At 43.9% G+C, this 19,541-nt stretch overlaps 1 protein-coding gene across 1 annotated transcript in view; it reads right to left on the bottom strand.

Moving 5' to 3' along the window:
- Positions 1-19,541, bottom strand: part of MARK3 (microtubule affinity regulating kinase 3) — a gene marked incomplete in the record, with an annotated part of 2,430,063 nt that overhangs the window by 1,270,451 nt on the left and 1,140,071 nt on the right.

Raw genomic sequence — 19,541 nt, forward strand, 5'->3', positions numbered from 1 at the left:
ATGGCGCCAAAGCTGCTGGAGCCCGAACGGGAGAGGAAGAAGAAGCAGACTCCTGGGGGAGCTTTCCCGCCAGGATCAGCTTGTTCTTCCTATCCCGAAGTGCCCGGGGGTTAAAGGCCGTGCAGATCTGGCAGGCCTCTGACAAATGGGCTGCCCCCAGGCACAAAACGCACTGAGTGTGGCCATCAGCTGGGGAAAGCTTGGGGCCACACTCAGTACATTTAGAAAAAAACGGCCTTAGGCCCTTCAGACATTATTCACACACACACCCAAACACTAGGAGGGGGAGGGGGAGTGAAGGTAAGCTAGCGATTAAAATTAACAAAAGGGACCAAAAACTAGCACTAGGAGAAGAAAAAGGGGCTAGCACACACACAACTTTGGTTGAAAAAAAAAGTGGTTTAAAACCAGCAGTGATCTCACCCAGCCAGGAGCTCTTCACAGGGAAGCTTCTTCAGCAGCGGCAAAAAACGATCTGAGGTAATGTGGTTAGTAGTAGGGGGATTATGGGTAGGGGGAGGAGCTAGGAGCTCGGATCTTAGAAAGCTGCCGGATCAGATCAGAGGTCGGATCAGACACCCACAGGTTGCAGATCAAATGAAGTAACTACTTCAGATCTAGCATTAATTCAGAGCTCCAAGCTCTTCCCCTTACCCATATGCCCCCGTCTCCTTCCTCCCTTCAGATCGAGTTTGCTGCTCAGCATAAAACATACTCCCGATCCAACAAGACCTTGACACTACTGACAGTCCCAAAGATTCTCAAGCCAAGCATAAGAAGGGACACTCGTGGAATGTACATCTCCCGTATACATGGTCAGAACATTAGTGACAATGTCGTGGGGGGGGGGGGGCTGAAGACAAATGAAGTACAACTACTCAGATGGAATGTTATGGTGAGTATATAACTTCTTTATCTGAAGTAGTTGGTCTTCAACCTGTGGGACAGAGTCGCCAGCTACTAACACCTGGGTGGCCCTCATGGAAGGATATCCCGGAGCACCACGGAGCCAAAGGATGCCCTGTTCCTGGATACAAAGTCCAATTTGTAATGTGAGATGAAAGTATGAGATGAGAACCAAGTAGCTGCAGAACAAATATCACCCAGCGACACCCTGGACCAAAAAGTCGCTGAAGTGGCCATAGACCTAATGGAATGTGCTTTTACCTGACCTGGAGGGGAAATTCCCTTGACAGAATAAGCTCGAATAATGCACTGGGAAATCCAACGAGCAATCAGTTTAGAAACAGACTTCCCTAAGAATGGTTTTGAGTAAGAAACTGATCAGATTTACGAAAGGATTTCATCCTGTGCAAATAGAATCACAATTGCCCATGTACATCCAGCAGATGTAATTTATATTCGCCCCTGTGCTGGAAATTAGGGGAAAAAAAGACGAAGAGAGTCTGATCAATACTGGCTTCTGACGCTACTTTGGGAAGAAAGGACAGATTAGTGTACCGCGACACCCTGTCCTTATGAAAAATCATGCAGGGAACTTTGATGGCTAATGCCTGAAGTTCAGACACCCTCCTGGCAGACATAAAAGCTACCAAAAAGGCAGTCTCATGACAGATACTGCAAATCTATCAAAGCTGCATGCTCAAAGGGAGGGGAGACTACAACCTGAAGTACAAAGGTGAGGTCCCATGGAGGTGTCGAAACCTTCACTAGAGGGGGGTCTTAAAAGAAAGGTACCCTTAAGGAAGGTATTGTAAAGTTTAGAAGAGGCTAATTAAGACTTTTCCCCCCATGTGAAAATTAGAAATTGTGGCCAGCTGGACTTTTGACAGTGGAGGAACTGGCACCTTGCTGAAAGATCCCCACCAAAAACTTTAATACTGCAGACACAGGAGCCGTAACGGGATCGAAAGCCCGCTGAGAGGCCAATATGGAGAACAGTTTCCACTTGCTATGACAGAGCCTTCTGGTGGAGGATTTGTGAGCCACCACCAAAATGGCTAACAGGAGAATATAAACTGGGAGTCATAATAATCAAGGGAACTGGAGCAGTGGAAAGTTTAAGACTGTCCAAGTCTGGGTGAGGAATCCCCGAGGGATGCGAAATAAGATGCAGAACCAGATCCAAGGTCCATGGGGGAACTACTAGGTGAGACCACAGAGGAAAACCAAACTTGGCAAGGCCAGAATGGGGCAAAGACAATCAAGGTGCTCCCCAGCCTGCAAGCTTTCTAAGGAAATTTCGAAATGAGGGGTTGCAGGGGGGTAGGCATAAAGAAGACCTGGAGGTCAAGCATGGATCAGTGCATTTTTAGGTGTGCCCCTCTGAGGGGCATTCAGAGCGAAGAACTTGCTGCATTTAGTGTTGGAAGGAGATGCGAAAAATTCGCTGCAAGGACAACCCCACTTTAGAAAGATCTGCTCCACTACTGAAGGATTCAGAGACCATTCGTAAGGATCAGGATAGTTCTGCTGAGCCTGTCTGCTAGAATGCTGGACTGTCCCGGGATGTGCACTGCCACCAGAAAACAGCCCGTCCATTCCCACTCTCTCAACAAACATGTACGATCTGGTTCCTCCTTGTTTGTTGATATACCAGACTACAGAAATGTTGGTCTGGTTTGCAATCGTCCCTAGAGGAAGATGGACATGAAGGGAGTGCAACGCAAGAACCACTGCCATCATCTCCAGGATGTTGATATGCAAACTGGTCTCGGATGGGGACCACGTGCCTTGGACTATCCTTCCCGAGCAATGCCCCCCCCCCCAACTGGGAGGTGTCCGTGTTCACCATGCTTTTGGGAAAGGGCGGATGAAAGGGGCGCCCCCTGACGAGGTCTGGGGAAAGAATCCACCACCGAAGAGAGTATTTGCATACCTGGGCGATAATGACTGGATGGGACAATTGCAGATGCAATAGAGACCATTAGACTGCTAGCGCCCACTGAAGGATTCGCATATGGAGTCGTGGAAGGTGAAATAGGTTGATAGTGGCCGCCATGGACCCCAATGCCCTCAGAACTGTGTCTGCTGTGGGAAACTGGGGCTGGTGAATATAAAAGACGTGTACCTTTAGATTGTGTACCCTTGTCTGGGGTGAGTTAAACTTTCATTTGGATAGTGTCCAACCGAGCCCCAATGAATTCTAGGATATGAACAGGAACCAGTGACGACTTGCTGAGACTGATGGTAATGCCCAGTCTGTTTACTAACAAGAGGAAATAATCCCTGGCTTGGCAAAGCACATGCTTGGTGGGAACAGCAGAGAGTCAATTATCCAGGTAAGGGAAGACCTGAATGCCCAGAAGCCTCAGGTGAGCCGCTACTACTGCCCTCACTTTGTTGAACACCCTGGGATCTGTGGTGAGACCAAAGGGGAGTGGGCTCTGAACTGATGACTGGCTCCCAGCCAGAACCGGAGAAACCTCCGATACACTTGTCCATCTTGATGACAGTACGCGTCCTGGAGGTCGATCACATCCAGTCTTTGGCCTGCAGGTAGGGCAGGATGGACTGAAGAGTATAGATGATAGTGCTGCTATGGTCAATACCCAACATGGACAAAGCAAAGCAGCTGTGATCAACGCTAAGGGGGGCCAGGAATGTGGAATTTATTTCATTACCACATATTCGTTTGATGCACCTTACATTAGGGATATAGTTTTTAACAATTGGAAGTTACTTAGGCTTGATAATTTGGTATGGGAAAAGCTGGGCAGCCTTCCTAAATGTGTATTTAGGAAAGCAAAATCATTTAAGCAATTATTAGAGAAGGGTGGCAGTGCTTTTAATCCAACTGGTAGGTATACTGGAAATTTCAAATGTGGTAGATGTAGTGTGTCATCTGGTATTGCCTACAAATTCTAAGTTTAATGTGGCTGGTGTTTCTATCAGGCTATGTGGACATGTTGACTGTTACACCAAAAATGTGGTGTATCTGGCACAATGTGGTCAATGTCCAGCATATTACATTGGTAAAACCAGTAGAGCCCTTAGAGACTGAATTATAGCGCATATGTCAGATATAAGGTTAAAGAAAAAAATCTAATGCTTTGTACAGACATATTGAGTTGAATGGTGGGCATGTATTTAAATTTTGTGTAATACAAGTTGTTAGGGATGTACAGGGTAAGGTCCTTGACCTTCACCTTGATATTAGTGAAATGAGGTGGCAACTGAAACTGAATGCCATGGTATCACCAGGCATCAATGGTTATATTAGTATTGCCCCAATTTTAAAACTAAAACATATTCTTGGATAATGGGAGTATAATTATTGCTTTTATTGCATTTTATCAATGTATGTTTTATTGCATGTTTTTGTAACTAATACTATATTCAATTCACAATTCAGTATTTCTAATATTGGTTGTGTGTTCAGTTTGCTTCAAGTAAGATGGATGTCAATTAATCAATTAAGTAATGATGTCATGACTTCTCTTATTTAAGCTTGCATGGTTTAAATTGTTTTTATTACTATTCTGAAGTCTGAATAAAGACGAAACCTAGGTAAATTTGTTTTGTGGTTGGTTGATGGTGTTTCACAGAGTCAAGTGCTGGGCATTGTTTGTATTTCTGGTTGATTTGTTTTTCTGTTGTCGCTATGGACTGAAGAGTGACCAGGTTCAAGGTGAATAGATCCATAATGGGTCTTAGGTCCCCCATTTTCTTTGGCACTAAAATGAAACTGGAATAAATGCCTGATCCGGATTGGTCTAAGGGGATGGGTTGGATGACTCACTTTCTTAGCAGATTGTCTATCTCTAGCGCTACTTCCTCCCTTTGCGTGAGTGGAACATTTGGGAGGTGATTTGGTGGGAGAGGTGGTTCGATGTGCAGGATGGAATAACCTCTGGATATAATTTTCGACACCCAACGATCTGTAGTTATGGTCTCCCAAGCCGCTGGGTGTAGCGACAGACGACCCCAGACTGCCTCCAGAAATGAGCAGTCAGGCAGCCCTTCAGGGCTGCTGTGCTGGTCTGTCAGAGAACGGTTCTCGAGACCCGAAGTTCCTCGGACCCACTCTGCCTCTAGGACGGTGTATCATAACCCCCTCTGACTCTAGGGGAAGATGAGTGCTGAGTGTCCTGGGAGAACTGAGACTTCCGGAACCACATTGTCTTCACCCCCTCGCTGATTCCTAGAGGAGGATCTCTGAGGGATGGGGAAGCGGATCCCGATGGCAGCGTCTTCCCGTCGTCCTCACTCTGGACCAAGATCACATGAAGTGACTTCCCAAACAGGGAAGAACCATCATAAAAGGCATTTGTGAATGACGTCTTGAAAGGTTCTGAGAATTGGCAAAGCCGGAGACAGCCGTGACACCTCATAGCAATGCCAGAACCAGCCGCCCTGGCAGCTCCTTCTGTAGTATGGGAGAGAAGATGCATGGAGGTATTTGCTCCCGCCTTGAGTGGCCATCCGAGTAGAGAACATTTTCTTGCCCTCCACTAACATGGGCTCCAGGGGAGACTCAGCGACCTCCTTGACCAACTCTCGCTGCAGCCGAATGTGCCATACATTTCAGCACCCTCATAGCAAAGGTTGCTTAAGTGTACACCCACTTCCCTAGATGGTCCATAGTCCTTGACTCCTGGTCAGGATGGAACGTAGAGTTCTCCTGCACAAGCTCTCTTCATGGTGGCTGCCACCACCACAGCATCCACCAGAGACGTCTTATTTCAACAAGTCCTATCTGGTGGGGGGACTAAGGACCTTATTGAGGCACTTGGGGATGGGCTCCATGGTGTCCAGTTCCTTCCATGCCAGAGATGTTATCAGGTCCAGAAGCGGATCCATGGAAATGGACACCCAGGAATTAAGATGGGCCCGTGCCGAATGTCTCAAGGAACACTGACTCGTCAGAGGTAGTTTTTTGGGTGGATTACCCCCCCCCCCCGCAAAGGAGTTCCATGAGGTCTCCAGAGGACGCATCCTCGGGGGGAACCTTCCTCTTCCTCCAAGTCCGTGGTTAGGGACTCCAGACAGGAGTCCAGGTGCCTCCTTTTGTATGTCAGTTTACCAGGAACCTCCTCAGAGGGACTCTCGGGGGGGGGGGGGGGGGGCGACTCGTAAACCTCTTGCGGCTCCCACAGGGGAGCTTACGGAGGCAAATCAGGCACAGGCTGTCCCTGAGATAGCAGGATGGTCGGGACAGTACTGAAAACAGAGGGGATTCGGGGCGGAGTCAAAGGACGAGATGGTCAAGGGCATCAATGAACTCGAGAAAACCCTCTCCACCATGTTAAAGTCTGATGGGGAGCAGAAACCTGTGAAGTGGCAGTAGGAGCCGTCCCCCAGAGCCAAGCAGCCCGGCGACCGCTTCCTAGGCCTGTCTTATGTCCTCCTCCTTCCTGGACCTCTTTGGTGGGAGTTTGAGTCCCAGAGGCCTGGGAAGGAGAAGTACAAGTAATGGCCGAAGCTGGGGGTGTGGGGGCTGCCATCCCCCGGGGAGGGAAGCAGTCTAATAAGGATGAGCTTATCCCTCCTGTCCTTAAAGGCCTGCGGGTTGAATCCCACACAGACAGGACAGGGGGTAAAAGTAGGTGTGCAGCACCCAGGCAAACGACGCACAAAGTGTGGTCATTGGCTGGGGAGAGCTTATGGCCACACACTGCATTTTCTAAACCCTGGTTTAGGGGTATCAGACATACTCCCAACCGGTAAATAAACACAGACGCACAAAGCTAGAAAGGGATCCTGGTAAGTGAACATTTTTTTTTTTTTTTTTAAACATAAAACAGATGCTAAATGCGGACAGAGAAGGTAGGATAGAAAGAAGAAAAAATCTAACAGAAAAAAAAAAAAAAAAAAAAAAAGAGACCCACAAACTAACTCACTTACTCAAAATACACTCAGAGCTCAGACCATGCTGCTAGCTGCTTCAGTGGCAAATGAGATCTGGGGGAGGAAGGAGACGGGAGGCATTATGGTTAAGGGGAGGTTCTTGGAGCTCAGATCAAATGCTAGTTATGCGGCAGTGTCAGATCAGATTTGAATCCATAGACCCACAGGTTGAAGACCAAATGAAGTCAACTACTTCAGATCAAAAGGTAATAGCCTGAGACAACCATTTGAAAATAGTCTGCTTGACACAGGTTGTCCCCTCAACTTCACAAGGCAGGAACAACGGACACGAAGTTCCGAAACATTCTGTTATATCAAGTTAGTACCACAGTTGTCTGTGGATATCCACGGGATGGAGTACCCTTCAATCCCTCATTTTTAGGTTCAGGCATAAAATATGGGTTAGTCTAAAAAGAAACCCTGTCTGTGGAAAATGTCAGGGGTGACTCGCCATAAGAGCTTGCAACTCAGTAAAACAATTTTCCACTTTCAGAACCTCTGCCAGATGAGCTGGCTCAAATGAAGTGCTAGCTTCTCTAACACAAAATTAAGATCCCATGGAGGAGCCACAGTTTTTCTTGAAGTCTTGTGCAAAACTCCTTTCAAAAATATTTTGACATCAGGATGCACTGAAGGGAGGATCTGTCAACAGACATACAGAAATGGTTGATAAATGAACATTGGAGTATAAAAGGCCAAAAGCCAGTAATTCACACAAATATTGTAAAACCATAGAAAAACTAACCCCGAGTGGATGCTAGTTTAGTTGTTACCAACTAGAAAACATTTTCCTTTTGCTAAATATTCCAGTAGCAAACTTTCTTGCCTCCATTAGTATCTTTGGCATGTCCACGTCAATAGATGCCTAAGGGAATTAAGACCCTATCATCCTGGCAGTCAGTTGACGTTGACTGGGTCAGGGTATATTAAACGGGTCTATGTTATTTCTTCGACAGCTTAGGTTGTCGAATCCTTAATGATTGACACGTAAGCGAAGTTTCAAAATCGCCAACAGCCATATATGCAAATTCTTTCCTCGGGGAAAGAACTCTCTAGGCTGTCCGTTAAAAAAAAATTAACTTTTCAACCTAAATATAATGGGGGGGGGCTTCACACCCCACGACGTGGGGGGCTGTGCCCCCAACACACACCCCTAACTAAATATACCAACTCCAAGATTCTCTACATTGGGGAAAGGGCAAATCCCAGATAATGGCCAAGGAAAGAATTCACTTATATGGCAGTAGCCGTTCGCGATTTTGAATCTTCGACACTTAGGTGTCGATCATTGAGCATTCGACAACCTAAGCTGTCGAAGAAATAATATAGTCCCTATTAAACACCCCTGTTTTTGTTCAAGTAGATCCATTCTGAGGAAGCTTGTGGTAACTGCCTCTGGCCATTTCCAATAAAAGGGAGAACCCACAGTTGCTGTAGTCAGAAGGGAGTAACACCATGATCTTGGAAGATTCCACCTGAATCTTCTAAAGTACCCTGCATATCACTGAAAAGGTTAAAAACATACTGGAACATTCCTGTCCAAAGAAAAGAAGAGGCATCAGTCTTCAAGGCTTTCTTGCATGGAGTGCTGGAGTAGAATTTTGCCAGCTGGTTGTTCAGTCAGGAGGCAAATAGGTCTACTTGAGGAAATGCCCCACAGGTGGATCAAATCTCAAAAGAACCCCTGATCTAATTTCCATTCGTGGGAGTCCGCCCTTGTCCTTTTCAGTCTACCACATAAATCTTGCTCCAATTTTTTTTTTTTTTTTTTTAAATTTTCCCCAAGTCTTTTGGGTTTCTAATATGACTGGAATGGACCCCATTCCTAAAACAAAGTACGACTGAAGTTCATGAAATTAGTATTGTTTCAATCTTTGATGCCAGCCAGTAGTGCTCTTCACAGCACCTGCAATGTGCCCAGTAATGACTCCTCCTGCAGTTCGTATGGAGTTACATGTATTGGTAACATATCTAAATACGATTGTAAATTCTTTTTTTTAAGACCTGTTGCTCCTACTATTGGAACTGTCTGGGTATCTTTCTTCGACATTGCTCTCGTTTCTGCCTGCAGATACTGATATTTTATGACCGTCTCTCTCTGTACGCAAGACACTGTAGTCACTGGGTGTGGCAATTTCAATGATCAATGCTACTCTGGTCTTTTCTTGGGCCACTAAATCCGGTTTTCCAGCATCTTTCTTTTGAACAGTTGGTAATGGATGATCCCATGTGATGTAGACTTCATTTTCTATGATGCTTTGTGGCTCATGTTTCCACTGTTTTTCAGCCACTACAATACCATAATGCTTGCACAATCCCCAGTGCAGCAGTCTCGCCACATTATGCCTTTCAATATACAGTCCTCCTGCTATTAGTATTACTATGTCGCAACAAGCAACAAGGTGCGCAACAGTTTCCAATTTGGTTTTACAAAACCTACATTCGTCTGTTTCTCCATGTTCAATGGACTTTATAAACCAACGTGTATGCAGCCCACTATCTTGGGCTGCCAATATTAACCTTTCATCTCTTGGTTTGAATTCGCTTCGCCTTAACCATGCCTGTGTTCGTTCCTGATCAACATGAGGTTCTTCCATAAGTTTTCTATACTTGCAACTATACTTGTTTTTTTCCACATTTCTTGCCTTCTCATCTGATCCTTTGCCTTATAGTCTCTCATTTTTTTGGCACACTCAGTTGCTGCCTGATTTTTATCTACTTCTGGTTTGATTTCCATTCCTGCTTGACCCTGATAAGCTTCTGCTAGATTAAGCAGAGAAGCAATCTTAGACTTATTCTCATGTTTCAAAACTTTCACTACATTTGGGTCTTGAGGTCAGCAGACGTGCAGAGTCCCACGATTGCTGATCTATACATATAACCAGTTTCAAAGAGACCTATCCCTCCTTCGGATCAGGGAATGTATAATCTTGGTATGCACTGATTTGTTATACATTTGGTGAGCATGAAGCATCCTTGTTTTCCTGTCTAATCTATCAAACACATTTTGGGGCCAGTCAACCACAAAAAATAGTTTGCATTTTCTTCCTAGATGTCAAGTGTTTTCAGAATTAATTCAACTCTTCTGAAGTATTCCTCACTAAGTTTTATTCGCATTTGTTCATGTTTTATTCTTGACTCTTCAATTCCCAAATATTTATATACTCCTTGCTCAAGTTCTTTTATATCACATTCTTGTCCCAAACTGGATGTTTTGCAGACATTGCAGTTTTCCTGCTTTAAAGGTTGCTTTTGCACATTTATCAAGACCAAATGACATTCTTGTATCATCTGAAAAAGTTTTGACAACTTGCAGTTGTGCTTTCAGTTCCTCATCTGATGAGCTACACAGTTTTAAATCGACAAAGAGGTGAGAAGTCTTTATACTTTGCTTTCTAGGAACCAGGTTATAGCCATGGCCTAACCTTTTGTGTAAACAGCTTTATGGATTAAGGGAAAGGCAGAATAGTAACGGCGAGTCACCCTGGAATATCCCCCTTTGAATTTTTAACCCTGGGATAACAATTTGTCCATCATGGCTTAATTGCAAAGTGGTCTACAACTGTTTCATGGTCACTGTAATGTAGTCATATATCTTCTACATTTCAAGCACTCTTATCCATGAATGAGGGATACTATCAAATGCTTATTTGTAGTCAATCCATGCCATACTTAGATTCTTCCCCTTCTGACAGTTCTCTACTATGACTAACAAATAATCCTTTGTTCTATACGAACTTTATTACCCTTTTGTTCTGCCAAAATTGAGTTTTCTTCTAAATGACTATAAATCTGTCAGCATCAATTCCTGTGTATAGTTTACACGTTGTCAGAAGACAAGTTATTGGTCTAATTTTAGGATAGCTTGCAGGTTCACTCTCAAGTAGGAACAATGTTTTTCCTGTTGTTAGCCAGGTTGGTGTCTGTTCTGGGTGCGCATATAAATAGTTCTTACTCACGGCTAAAACTTTGGGCAAAGATGTTAATACTTTTAACCAGAAGTTGGGTACTGAATCTGGGCCTGGGGTTTTCCAGTTAAAGGCTTTTCTTAACTTTGTTTCAATCTCTGTAGCAGTTACTTCATCCCATTTCATATCCTGTACCTTCAAACTTCTTTTCTTTTTTACTTCTATCCATTTTAGCATCTTTGTTATGTTCCACAAGATCTTCATAGATACTTTTCCAAAATGTAACCATTTCTTTTTTTTGGAGGTCTTTCAATTCGTTTTAGCTTACTTCCCCAGTTCTCTATAAAACCTTTTTGGGTCAATAATGAATTGCTTATTTTGCACTTTTCCTTTATAATTTATCTTCGTGTCTTCTACGTTTTTCTGCCTGTGCTGAAATTTTTAGTTTATTTGCGATAATGCAGGACAAATCATGGTCTGTTCTAATATTGCACATTACTTTTATCACATCCATCTTTCTTAGTATTTTTACTGATCTATTCTCTCTAACAGTGACACTTGTCTTAATTGCTTTATAATCACTCAGTACCCTGTGCTCTTGTGGTAGATCAATAAATTTAGCTGCACAGTAATATAGCCTGTTAACTTCTGTTACATCGCATGGATCTCTATGAACCATCCTACTTACGGTGTTCATTTGTTTTATCAGACTTCTGACTTTTTGGGTTTTACAAACCTCTAATTTCTTTCACTGATCTAGATACATCTGTCCATGTCTATTAAATCAAGCAATTATTCTCATCTCATTTTTTTTTCCAAACTGAGGGCACATCCCTTGTTTTCCAATTCCTGCGGGCATTCTGTACAAGGTTCTATAGCATCTTCCTGTGGCGTACTCATTAATTTCAACCTGTGCCGTCCATTGCTCTATCATACAGGAACTCACTAGCCTATCACTTAACACTGACTGCATCAGTTTCCTGTTCCTTCCCTTGCTGTCTGGCTTCAAGTGAACATTTATACTGGCTTCCTGTGGAAGGCTCCAAATTAATCTTCATATGGCACCTGACTAATTGCTTCCAGTTCCACGATTTCCCCTTAATTTGGATATCCATTACTCTATCCTGTTGTGATGCTTTCTGAATTAGATTTTTTTTTACACTAAATCCTTTACTGTGCAGGTAACTCCATAACCTCAGTTTCTATTTCTTTAACTTCTTCATTACTAATATCTTTCAATGTTTCCTTTTGTCTTAGTTTCAATATTGTAAAGTTTTCCACGTCTGGGTTCCTTTGCCTGTATTTCTCTTCAAATATCTTTGGAGCTGCTCTTTTTGTATTGGTTTAGCTTTGCTTTCTCCTTTGCATAAATATTACACCATATTAAATCTCTTTCCCATGTCCATATTTCTTCAGATGTTTCCTGATCTTCCCCGTTTCTCCCTGCTTTGGGGGCTCACTCCATCCTGCTGTGATGTAACCTGTGTTAGACCGTCTACATCAAATTCTTCACTTCACAGGCACTCCATAACTGACAGGATGTATGACTGCCTGTAGAGTAAGACTGCTGTGAAGCTGTATCACAAGCTGACATGGCTAGTCTGTAAAGGAGACAAGACCTTGTCCCCCTTGTTTGTTGATGTACTACATGGCCCTGTCAGTAATTAAGGGGTCCAGGGGGCCAAAGATGATTCAGAATGGAGTGCCTTGTCACAGCAAGCATCCCTTTAATATTGAAGTGCTTGCATCTGTCCTTAGTGTCCCAAATACCTCACACTTTTATCCCTCCTGAAACTGCTCCCTCAAACAAAGTCTGAAGCATCTGTGGTGATTGCTTTGAAGTGCAGAGGAGAAATGGACTTAAGATATTTGCAGTATCCACCAAGAGATTTCCCTTTACACAAACCCCAGTACTCATTTGAAAAGTTAGTGTGTGCTGGGACCAGAGAGACTTCAGATAACATTGTATCTTTCTCAAGTGGAGTCTTGCTAGGGGTAGTAGGAGAATCACAGATGCCATGCAAACCAAAATCAAGAGGTATTCTCTTCTCACTGACTGAAGTCTTAGTGGAAAATCCTAGAACTAGATCTAGGAAAGATCTTTTTTCCAGTGGAAGGAAAGTTCTTTGAGCTGATGTGTCTAGCAGACACTCCACGAATACAATCCAGTGAGAGTCAGAAAAGACGTCTGAATGTTCTTCGGAATCTCAGCTTGTGTAAGACATCACTCACCCAAGTGAGATTCCTGACAAGAGATGCTTCAAAAATCAGCAATTCATCTAAAAATGGAAAAATGTGGATAACCTGCAACTACGGCTAGATACTTTGCAAACACTTGGTGCAGTGGATAGTCCAAAGAACTGATCGTTTTAATCCAGACACACACAACCTTAAATTTCTGAAATCTGGATAAATACAGATGTGATAAGCATTTTAAGAGAGAGTTGCGTACTTACCATAACTTGGTGCCTGTGCTGTCATCATTATTCATCACAAATGGGTCTAGAATCAGAGCCAACAACTTCTCAGACAGATCCAGATCTCAAGCTCCCCCACTACCCATAATACCTTGCTACATTTAACCCTCAGATTGAGTTTGCCAAATTAGCTGAACCACAGAAATATCTGTAAACAGAAGCCAAAAACTTCCTGCCACATGCAACTTCAACCTCACCAAATCTCCCAGAAGAAATTGGGAAGGAGGGTGGGAATGTGATGAAAGATGGCACTGGACAGCACAGATGCCAAGTTACGGCAAGTACATAACTATCTGATGCTAGCCGTGTCATTATTCATCACAGACGGGTCAGCATCCCCAGCCACTATGAACCCTATGAGTAGTCGATATGCGACAGAGTAATGCTTGAGTTTTTTGAAACGTCTGCCCAAGGCATCTGTTTGAGGCCAGTAATCCTCTGTGAGGTATTTTTGCGGCCTTTCCAGTTGTTTTAGATTTCTTGTGAGGTACATACCAAAAGGGGTGTTGTACTCTATAATGGGTCTAATTAGTGATGAGCAGAGGGGAAAACAATGACCTTTTTTTCTGGATGAGAAACCTTTTGTGATGAGGTGTACCACGTAGAAGGATTTCCTGACTACTGTGGCGATGTGATTATCAAAGGAGAGACTACTGTCCACCTGTGTCCCAAGGTCTCATCACACTTTCGGTGTTAGACTACCGCCTATGTGGTAGTTCATGGGTACAGAGTTTTTACCAAAGGGGATGACTACGCATTTTTTGGCATTGAGCTTGAGACCATGGCTTTGACCCCAGGCATCTGTCTCAGTGAGGCCCTTTTGTAGGATGTCCACATCGTTAGGAGTTTCGATTACGGCTCCTAGGTTGCAGTCATCTGCGAATTTAGTTAGCCAAAGACCTTCTGTGTTAGCCTGTACTTCAGAGAAGTAGATACCAAACAGGAGAGGACCCAGGACTGAACCCTGTGGTACTTCACTTGGCACTGGTCTGAAGTCTGATTTGGAGTCTGCTACTTTCACAGTGTGGGTTCTGTCAGTAAGCCAGTTGGCAACCCATCTTGTAACATAGGGATTTATACCTAGTTTGAGTTTATCTATAATTCCAGAGTGGGGGATGGTGTCGAACACTTTAGTGAGATGTAGATAGGCTATGTGAACCACCTTACCCTCATCTATGGCTTTGGTGACTACTTCAAAGTCTATCAGGTTTAGGAGACATGATCTGCCTTTTACAAACCCAAACTGTGTGGGGTCCAGAGTTTGGAGATCTCCAATGTCTTTGTTTAGGAGTTCCATGATGATTAACTCCATGGCCTTGCAGACCAGGCTCGTCAGGCTAATGGGGCGGTAGTTCCCGGGGTCTGTTGTGGCCCCCCCCTTTGTGGAGTGGGATAACTGTCGCGGTGCGTCATTCAATGGGCACAAAGCCTGAGGTGAGGCTATGATTGAACATGTTACTTAGGTGGGGTGCCAGTTCATTCTGTAGTTCATGTAGAAGGCAGCCTGGGATGTTGTCAGGTCCCATGGATGCTGTGTTCTTTGCTTTGGAGAGTGAGGTTTTTACCTGTGCAGCCGTGATTACAGGAACTTTGCATTCTTCCGGTATAAAGATGGGCCCCTTAGGGGGTGAGAGGGGGGTAAAGTTAGCACTGAACCTGCCAGAATGTTGGCAATATCAGTTGGTTCTGTATATTTAGTGTCATTGTGCTGTAACTCAGAGCAGATCTGAGTGTTGCCATTGAGATTCCTGACAGCTATAGAATGCTTTGTGGTTGTCTTTAGAATCAGTGGCAAATTTGTTTTCATAACTAGCTTTGGAGGATTTTATGAGGGATCTCAGCTTCTTACGGAGGCTGACCAGGGAGTTCCTCCAATTGTGGAATTTTACTCTTTTTTGCAACAGCTTCTTTCTTCTGCTGTAGAGTTTATGACAGAAGACCACCAGACTGGCTTCCTTTTTTTGGAGGATAGCATCTTGGCTCTGTTAGGGATAGCACGATCCATGCACTCGTTTAAGTGCTTATAAAGTGCATTTGTGTAGGATATTCGGCAGTCGTACCTCTATTGTCCATCTGCATGGGTGTCGTGAAGTTTGCCACTTCTGTCTTAAGAAGCGTGAAGTTGGCTTTGGAGAAATTTTTTACGGTTGTTTTCCTAATGGGGGTGGGAGCGGGATGTGGATGTCTAGGGTGATTAGCTTGTGGTCGGATCTGACCAACGAGGAGCTGACCTCTGGTGTGGAACACAGGTCACCCATGTTGGTGATGACCAGGTCTAGGATATTGCTGCCCCTGGTGGGGGTGTGGATAAGTTGACGCAAGGTGTTGGAAATCATGATTTCCAGAAAACGTTGAGCAAAAGAGTTGATACAAGAGTAGTTTTCCTAGTTAATGGTAGGGTAGTTGAAATCACCCATTATTAGAGAGTGTTGGGTTGTACCTTAACATTTTCCAGTGTATCAAGAAAAGACTGGGAATCCTGGGACATGGTGGGGGGGGGGGGTTTGTAGCAAGCTACAATCTGGATTGCGGTTTTGCCCAGAGTTAGTTGAACTTGGATAATCTCGGATGCATTATGCTGAGCAACTAGCTTGGAGGTGTGGATATCCTTAATGAATATGGACACGCCTCCACCTTTAGTGTTTCGATCCGGGTTTGGTGGCCGAAAGGTGTGGTATGAATTACAGCTTGGTAATGCAGGGGTGCTCTCTGGAGCTTTGAACCAGGTCTCTGTCACTGCACAGATGTCAATATTCTCCATTTTAAGGAGTGCCTCGAGTGAGTGCATTTTGAGGTTTAGACTTCTAGCATTGAGTAGCATTACCCTCAGATTTTGCTTGCTTGTACCGGTTACGGTGGTGAATTTTTCATTTGAACCTTGCCTAAAAAGGGCACTATAGGGGTGGCAAGAGCCTTTGCCAGTATCCGGAATCCCAACGGCGACAGGTGCAGGCCATCTCTGGCAAAGCAGTGTGGTCTGTCGATCACGTCATCCCAGGCAGACAGATACTGGATTCCCTTACAATGACACAGAAGCTTAGCCAATTGTTAAAGTCAATCATTTTGTCCTACTGTGGTATCATTCTGGGTGATGGCAGGATGCTACTAAGGGCTAGGGTCATACTTGCGTGGGCTACAAGATCGGAGAGCTCCTCCATGTCTCTTTTCATGTAGTCCAGGGAGGTACGTCTTGGGTCATTCACACCAACATAGACAATGACAGTCATATTTGTACTTGTTGTGGCGTGACCTGAGTGCATGCATTATGTGGCGGATCCTGGCACCTGACAGTAACTTTTTCCTTGTTTAGCCTGGTGAGTGGAACATCAGTGTGCCTGACTATAGAGTTACCTATGACTAGAGTGTTGGGTACATTATGCCTTATGGGCTGTAGTGGAGTGGCACACAGAGTATGTGGGCTATGTGTCATTTGGGTTGTGTTGGGGGGGGGTGGAGGTTGCTTGCATTTCTGCTTTGGAGGTCTCTGTTTGGACAGATTTGCACTGAGAGCCTCCGCGAATGTAGGTGTGTGTTTTGTGCTTCTGTGTGTGCGTTTTGGTGGTGTAGGTTTTGAGGGACTATGGGATGCGTGTGGTGCAGTGCAAGTGTTTACCTTCTCCTCGACTGTCTAGGCCAGTCTCTGGTGAAGAAAGCTTTGCTTCCAGTTTGGCTATAAGTGCATCTCACAGGTCATAGTGTTGGGTGGTAGGAGAGGGTTGTATGTGTACATGAGGCAATTGTCCCAAGATGTCCAGATTCATCAGGTAGACAGGAGAAAACACCTGGAGCTGACCTTTAGACATGCCTGAATAGGTGTTTAAGTACTAAAACTGTTTTCCTCTAGACAAGTGAGGAAAGTTGAGTGCTGTAGTAATTTCTAACTTATTTAGTGTTTACAATGAGTTCTGAACAAGTGCTGAGCTCAAAGAAACAGATTAGAGTGCTAAAACTAAAAAGCTGGCTAGTTGCACGGGAAATTTTGAAGAACAGACTTTATGGCACCAGGAATAGTTTAACCCCAGTTAAGTGGGGGGGGGGCTTAGGAACTCACAAACAGTTCTGGACACAGCAAATCCGTATCTGGACAAGACCTGCCACAGGAAAGGGGGGAAAGCAAGCATAGATTTTTTTTTTCAAGTAAAAGTGGAAATGGAGAAAGCAGTAACAGAAGTTAATTCAACGTTAAGAATCTGAGTGGGTTGGCCTTCACAAATGTTGTCTATTAGATTGAGTGAACTAATGACACTAGATTGGTAGGAGTGTCACAGATCAAATGTACAGTATGGGCGGGCAACTGCAAAGCCACCAAGTATAAGAATACACAACACTAGGGAGGGTAAGTGGAAAAAATTACAGTTCCTAGCTGTAGCCACTAAATGAAAGTTTTAAACAGATCAAGGAGCAGGCAAGCAGGCCTTGTTACTCTCAATAATAATGAAGACAATCAGCAGAAAATGGCTGCCAGAAACACAGGAAACTCAAACAAAACTACCAGCCTAGACAACAGGCCTCTATCAAGATTATGCCACATGAGCTGAACACAAGAAACCTCACTTTAAAAGCCTAGAAAGAACACCCACAAAGAGAAAATACAAGTCTCAGTATGAAAAAGCAGTTTACGATTTAGTAATTAAATAAAAATGCAATTATAGTAATGCACACTTACAGTTCCTAGCTGTAGCCCCTAAATGAAAGTTTTAAACAGATCAAGGAGAAGACTCTAGAGAATGCTTTTAACTGTAACAGACCATTATAGTAATGCACACTATTACAGTTCCTAGCTGTAGAACACAGAAACCTCAAAAAAAAATCAAAAATGCACAGAAAAGCTCGGATAGAGCACTCAAACAGAAAATACAACTCTCAGTATGAAAAAGCAGTTTACAGTTAAGTAATTCAGTAAACATGCAATTAGAGTAATGAAACCATATCTAGCAATGAAAAATACAGTTAAAACAGTATAAAACAGTATATAAATACAGTGAAACAATAAAAAAAGCTTTATAACAGTGCAAAATGTAGGTCAACTGTATAGCACTATTACAAGTGTTTCAGAAGTGCAGTTCAGTGAAATAAGTGCAAGAAATAACTTATCCTGCTCTTGGAATCTTAAGGAATTTCCACTTATGCAATGCAATCCAGAGCCTGAGCAATACAAGCCATCCTTGTCTTTCGGCTTTTCCCGGTTAGGGGTTGCTACAGCGGAACTTCGGACCGCTAATGATTGGCAGTAGATTTTTACGTGCTGGCTTGCCAGGCCTAACGCACAACCTTCAGCGAAGGAACGCCCATTCACGCATGTCAATACACAGAAGACGCTCTGAGAATCGAACGTGCAACATCTGTGAGACGACAATGCTACTGCAGCACCATTTCCACTGCAGTTTTAGCAATACAAGCCATCCTAAGAAAAGCAAAACACACCCTCTGAACAGCAAGGAGAGAGGTTTTTTTTTTTTTTTCAGTTGAAGATAGAAGGAACTATTTTAAGAAAAAGGTGCGAAGCACCAAGCACTAGAAGTGGGGAAGGGAGAACCTAAACCAACCAATGAGTTCCAGCAGGGAAAGGAGGACATACAAATACTAAAAAAAAACACAGATGCTTTCCACACGCTGGTTTTAATATCCTGGTACAATACAGTTTTGTACCTACCATAAATGTAGATGTTAGAGTGTTCACCCTGCTGCAGTCATTACATGTGGGTTATCCTGTCATCAGGCGGTCCTGCAGTCGGCCGGATTTCTAAAGTCTTGGTCTGACGTCGGTTGCTGTCTCCTCATCCCTGACGTCAGTGTGCCAGGGGTATATATATTGCTACAGACGCCATTTTCTTCAGTTTTTCTTGCCCCAAAATTCCCTCAGCTGTAAGCAAATACATCAGTAAGGTATAGCAAAGATTTAGCCAGTAGATCAGAGGGAGGGTAACCTGGACTGCAGCAGGGTGAACACTCTAACATCTACATTTATGGTAGGTACAAAACTGTACTATGTTCATCGTGTTACCCTGCTGCAGTCATTACACGTGGGTTGAGTCCCAAAGCTAAGGTAGGGTGGAGGCATCATAGAGGGTTAGTGGAGGCAATGAGGCCCTGCAGAACTGCAGTGGCAAAGCCTGCCCTGGACTTAGAATAAAGAGGCAAGTGATAATGTTTGGTGAAGGTGTGTACAGAACTCCAAGTTGCAGCTTCTAAAATTTCCTTGGTAGGAACCCCCCTGAGAAAGGCTGTTGAGGTAGCTGTTGCCCTGGTAGAGTGGGATCTAATGGTAGGAGGAACTGGTTTCCCATGATGGGTATAGCAGAATCGTATGTAATGGCCTATCCATTTAGAAATGGTTTGCTTGGAT

The sequence above is a fragment of the Protopterus annectens genome, chromosome 6.part0, assembly GCF_019279795.1.
Source record: "Protopterus annectens isolate FY-2018-M chromosome 6.part0, PAN1.0, whole genome shotgun sequence".
Classification (NCBI taxonomy): domain Eukaryota; kingdom Metazoa; phylum Chordata; order Ceratodontiformes; family Protopteridae; genus Protopterus; species Protopterus annectens.